The sequence below is a fragment of the Puma concolor genome, chromosome B1 (assembly GCF_028749965.1).
Source record: "Puma concolor isolate L17-30 chromosome B1, mPumCon1.1.hap2, whole genome shotgun sequence".
Taxonomy (NCBI): domain Eukaryota; kingdom Metazoa; phylum Chordata; class Mammalia; order Carnivora; family Felidae; genus Puma; species Puma concolor.
Genome location: NC_141670.1, coordinates 135,367,669 through 135,373,668, shown reverse-complemented (window position 1 = coordinate 135,373,668; position 6,000 = coordinate 135,367,669).

Sequence of the window (6,000 nt, the reverse complement as noted above, 5' to 3'; positions counted from 1 at the left end):
AAACCCGAAAAAACAATGAAAGAAAAATATATTTAGGAAGGGTGCTCAAGGCAGTATATTCAATAACTATACACAATGAACATGGATGAATAATGACAACACTGAATAGGGGAAAAAACTGGGAGAGGCTTATTATCAATTTATTGCCTGTCAGCTCCAAAGTCACTTGGAGCTGGACCTTGTAAACAATTCGTTTGCTAGCAGGTGTAATGTTAGGCCTTACAGCAGAGGGCACTGGAGGGACACTGCAAGACATAGCAGAGAAGGTGGCTTCTCTTCTTAGATCTTCCTGTGATGTCTCTTGTGAAGACCCAGTGGCACATTTCGCCACCACCCTAAATGAATGGCTTCCAGTTGACCACCCCTGGCATATAGGCTACCCCCCAGTGCTGGGCTGCAGCACTCCACTGAACTTTTCTTTAGACTATAGCCTTACCCTCTCCAAGGAGGTTTGAATCTCAGCCTCACCTGGGGGATAGAATCTGTTCCAAGTTTCTTTTTCTCTTGGATATTCTCCCTCAAGCTTAGAGGTAATAGTGTTGTTTACATTTGCTATTCCATAGAGTTAACTTTTACCTCTGTTAATAGTTAACCACCTTTTATTAGTTCATGACTGTTACATTAAATATTCCCTGATAAATTATAGGTGTGGTTTCTGTATCCAAACTGATACAAACATAACCTTATTTATTTTCTTCCTATTCATTTCCTAAACTTGTCACATCTGTATTATTATCCTAATAAATATATATTAGCATGCTCTCCTTTCCCTTTCATATCCTCTCAAAGCATCTGTTATATTAATAATATCTAGGATTTTAGTTCTGCAATGTAATGGATATTTTTTGTCTTTTTTCTTTGGTTCCAGTTGCTTTTTCTTTTTTAAGGCTACAACAAACTTCTGATATCTCTTAGAGCACATCAGGATTTTCAATTTTTCTTCTCATTTTTGTATTTCCTCAAAAATGTTTTCAGTGTGAGTCTTCGTGTGGCAAGTTTTCTGAGAACTTGTATACTTGAGGCTGAATATCACTTTTCCTATGCCTTTATATTTGAAAGACAGTTTGGTTGAATACAAGATTTTGGCTCAAGTTTTTTTCAGTACTTAACATATATTGCTCCTTTGCCTCCCTGCAGCCAGTATGCTGTGGAGAAGACTAATATTAGTATGATTCTTATTCCTTTGTAGATTGTATGTTCTTTCTAGAAAGTTTCAGATTTTTTCTTTATCTCTAGCACTCTTTCACTATAACCTGTCTAGGTCTGATTTTTCCTTATCTCCTCTCTTTGACATTTTATGATCTGAAATCATTCACTTTTCATTAGTTGTGAGAAATTTAACTATTATTTCTTTTTTTTTTAACTATTATTTCTTCAAATATATCCTCCTCTTCTTCTTTAAAATTTTGTCTTTTGAGACTCCTCTTACAAAGATGCTGACTCTACTATTTCTATTCTCCACATCTCTTTGCTATGTTTTATTCATTATCATTTCTTGCTAGCTTTTCCATTTGTTTGATGTGAGTTTCTATAGGAGAGATCAGCAAACTACAGCCCATGGGCTAAATCCAGCTTGTCATCTGTTTTTGTAAATAAAGTTTCATTGGAATAGTTATATTCATTCATTTATGTATGATCTATGGTTGCTTTTGTGCTACCATGGAAGAGTTGAGTAGTTGCAACAGAGACGGTGTGATCCACAAAGTTTAAACATTTAAAATACTTGCCATCTGGCCCTCACAGAAAAACTTTGTCAATCCCTACTCTACAAGATAGTAACAATTTTCTTCTTCTTTCTATCGTGAAGGCCTAGAATGTGCCTTGTCCAGGTTTGTTGAATCAATGAATAAATAAGCTTTGAAGGGCAAATATTATATCAATAGGTAGAACTGAGAGAGATATTATTTCAAAAGATGAAAAGATAGCATTCTAGCTAAAGAGAACAGAAATAGTATAAGCAAAGATATAGAAGTGAAAATCAAGGGTAGATTTCAGTAGAGCAAAATATTTAGCAAAAGTGAGGCCAGAAAGATTGATTAAGAACTATTTTGGGAAGCTTGGGGTCTAGAAGGGGGAGTTGGTGCTTAGTTCTCTTTGCAACTGCCAGATATGTCACATGACCAGAGATAAGCTTAAGGAGGACTCATGTATCAGCCCTGTGAGAACAGACTAGAGATAGAAGACAGAGGAGGGATGGAGAACAGTTCAGAGCTACGGGAATAGTGAAATACAAAGGAGTGAGCTCCTTTGTATGGTGTTATGGTGATGTAAGTTCAGAGAGATGATGCAGCCCGATAGAGTCGCTATACTTGGTCTACATCTCAGTGCCACAGTATCCTAACTGTGGGATACTAAGCAAGTTGCACAGTCTTTTCTGAATTTCAGTCTATTTGTCTGTAAAACATGGTGATTCAGTGAGGATCCAATTAGAAAAATAACATGCATGCCAGGTAATTTAATAGAATTTAATAAGGGAACTAGTTACAGGTACAGACTGAAGAGCTGAAAGACCAAATGGGAAGGCAAGGTCATCCAGGGATTAAGCAATTGCAGAAAGCAATGACCACTTCCAAGCCTGGGGCTAAGGGAAGAGAGTGTTACCAGAGCCCAGGGGGCAGAGCTGCTGATCAGGATGTGTGGGAACTAGAGCTAAAGAGGAGGTGCAGCCACTGGGTCACAGCTGTGCCCAAAGCAGAGAGAGAAGAGAAATGCTCTGGAGTCTCCTCTCTCCCTGTCCTGCAGTCTTCTCCCAGTGACCTCTATTAGCCAAACCTAGACAGAATCAATTTCCCAGCAAAGAAACCTGGGAAAGGTGATTTGCAAGAAACAACCCCCTGTGATTCACAGCAGAGTGGAGGAAGGGCAGGGGCTGGATTTGAGGTAAACAATCAATCAAGCAGCACACATGGATATATCACGGGATTACTGTGAACACCTCAGCTGAGATCACACCGCATAGTATGCAATCAGTAAATGATCAAGTGCTGTTTTTTTCTTACCCTTTCTTACATCTCTATCCTCATCTTTTACCATTTCCCTCCTAATTTTGGACATATTGAAGTATTTCTAGTTTCTAAAATTCACCAATTCACCATGAACTATCACTTTTTGGGACTTGTATTTAGCTCCCTCTACCCACACAGCATTGTGCCCTTTCCTGATGACTCACATTTCCCCCAACTCCCTCTTTCCCTTTGTTATCATCCTAGGTTCTGCGTCTAGCAGGATGTCTTCCCTGAGTCCATCAGCGTTTGTTAAATGCCCCATTGATGCTCTGAGAGCATCCTCTACACACCTCTCTCATAGCACCAGGCAGACTGTCTGACAATGAATCTCTCTCTTTGTTTTCTACTGCCTTTTCTACTGCTGCATAACGAATTACCACAAACTTCGCAGTCTAAAACAGCACACATTTACTACCTCACAGTTTCAGTAAGTCGGAAGGCCAGCATCTTTACCTGGGCCCTCTGCACGGGATCTTACCAGACTGAAATCAAGGTGTTGGCCAGCTGTATCCTCATCTGCAGGCTTGGCCAAGAAAAGATCCATTTCCAAGTTCCCTTGGCAGAATTCATTTCCTTGCAGTTGTATGACCAGGCTTCCTATTTTATTGCCAGCTGGTGGCCAAAGACCACTCTCAGTTCCTGGAGACACTTTCAGGCCCTTGTTAGATGGCCCTCTCTACAACATGGTAATTTGCTTCTTCAGAACCAACAGGAGAGCTTCTGCTGTAGCTTCAAATATCTCTGCTTTCTTCTTCTTTGGCCCCTAGATCCTCTTTTTCAAAAGAGCTCACCTGATTAGGTTGGGTTCACCTACACTCAAGGAGAGAAAAATTAAATAACAAATACACACCAGGACTGGGAATCTTGGGGGCCATCATAGAATTCTGCCTTCCATACTGTCCTTCTGGATGTAAACTATCCCAAGACAAGGCTAGTCTCTTATTTGTCGTTATATCTCAGAATCGAACTGTTAGTACCTGACACTTAGTAGCTATTCAATGAAAGAATGAAGAAATACAAGAAAAAAAGGGGAAGGGAACTTGTAGGGGAGGGAGATCTTAAATGGAAAGTAAATATGACTTGGTAGGTAACGGACATTTGAACCTGAATCCTGGGTCTATAATGGCACCATTAACAAAAGTTGAAAACTTAGGAGGAATTGGGTTGGGTGGGTTGTGAAGAATGGGTGGACAGAATGAAATACTATGTGTTTCATTCTTCATATTCTGAGTTGGTTTTGCCTGTGGCACAACCATGTGGAAATTTCCTGAGAACAAATGAGGATGATAGTGTGTAACTTAGAAGAGAGATATGGGTTGAGAATACTATGAATTACAGTATTTAGTACTGAGTGCTTGAAGTAGTACCATAGTTTGTAGGGTACTCTTACCGCCAATCCTGCTCCCATGGGGACACCATAATTTGGCTCTTGTATTCTGGCTCTGACTTTTTTCTTTTTTTTTTTTTTAATGTTTATTTATTTATCTTGAGAGAGAGTGCATGAGTGAGGGAGGGGTAGAGAGAGAAGGAGAGGGAGAGTCCCAAGCAGGCTCCAGGCTGTTACTGAGCAGCCCAGTGTGGGGCTCAATCTCATGAACTGTGAGATCATGACCTGAGCCAAAATCAAGAGTTGGACACTTCAAGGACTGAGTCACCCAGGCACCCCTGGCTTCTGACTCTTATTTCTTTCCCTTTTCTACTTCCCAACTATTTGATTTTCCCATAATTACTCAGATTTTCTTATCCTCTTCCTATACCCTCCAGATATAACCCTCCAGATATAACCCTCCAGATATAACCGTCAGAATAAAAATCCATTGCCAACTCTCTTGGTCCTGCTGATGTGAATCTAACTGTAATAGACATTAGTTGAGATATTTATACTGATCTAATTCTGTGTATAGTGGTAAGAACATGACCTCGAGCCACAGAACAGCTGAGTTCAAGTACCGCTTCTGTTTATTTGCTGTATAATCATGATCCCGATGAATGATCTCTCTTAAGTTTATTCCTTCTTTATACATAAACTAGATACACACACATGTTTTCAAGAGAATTAAGTAAAATTTTGTGTGTGAAATGTCTGATAAATTATAGAAGTTCAGTTAAATCCCTGCATTAATTTTTTTTAGAGAAAAATGTGGATGTTGTGCTCATATTCTTTTGCTCCATATTCATTGGGATTTTTCAAATTACTGTTGTAAATATGAAATCAGTTTAACAATATTATCACATGACTAAAACATATTCCTAATCCCCACTGGGATTGGGAAGTAGTGTGTGGTAGCAATGAGTAAAAAAAGCACAATATGAAACTCATATTGTACTTGCTAGAAAAAGTGATGTCAGGTCATTTAGAACCGTATTTTCTGCTAAATATTTATGATGAAACAAAGACAGTTATTTTGATTATAATAATATTGCACCTAATTCTTTTTATAGCAAAAGATAGCAGGCTTGTATTTGCATATCTGCCTCCCAGGTTGAGATGGAAAGCTAGGAATTTCTGAATCTGCCTGCAATCTCTGTTGAGCTCTCAGCACACTTTCTTACGTGGCCTTGGGGATTATGACTGCGGCCTTACCTTCTCCACCTCATTTTCATAAGGCAGCTACAGTAGTCTTTCTAAAATGCAGCCTGATCAAATCTCCTACCCACTGCATTTCGCATGAAAGGAAATCTCTCTAGGTTGGCATGTAGGGTACTTCACCAGCAGTTTCCTATTGACCTTTCCTGTCTTACATCTTATCGCTGCCCCTTGTAATCTTTGTCCCAAGCTCCTACTACCCCTCTTTGTGTTCTTTTTGGGAACTGGCTCTTCCTCCACTTCCTTTTACCTGGTTTTAGGCTAATCCTTCCACCTCTCTCCTCACGGTCACCTTCTCCTCATCTACGTACCTCCCAATTCTGGGTTGTTTGTTTTCTTTTACAAGTGTTTGGTTAGGATTTATTTACACTTTGAAGAAATTATCCCTTTGAAATAGACACGCAGTGA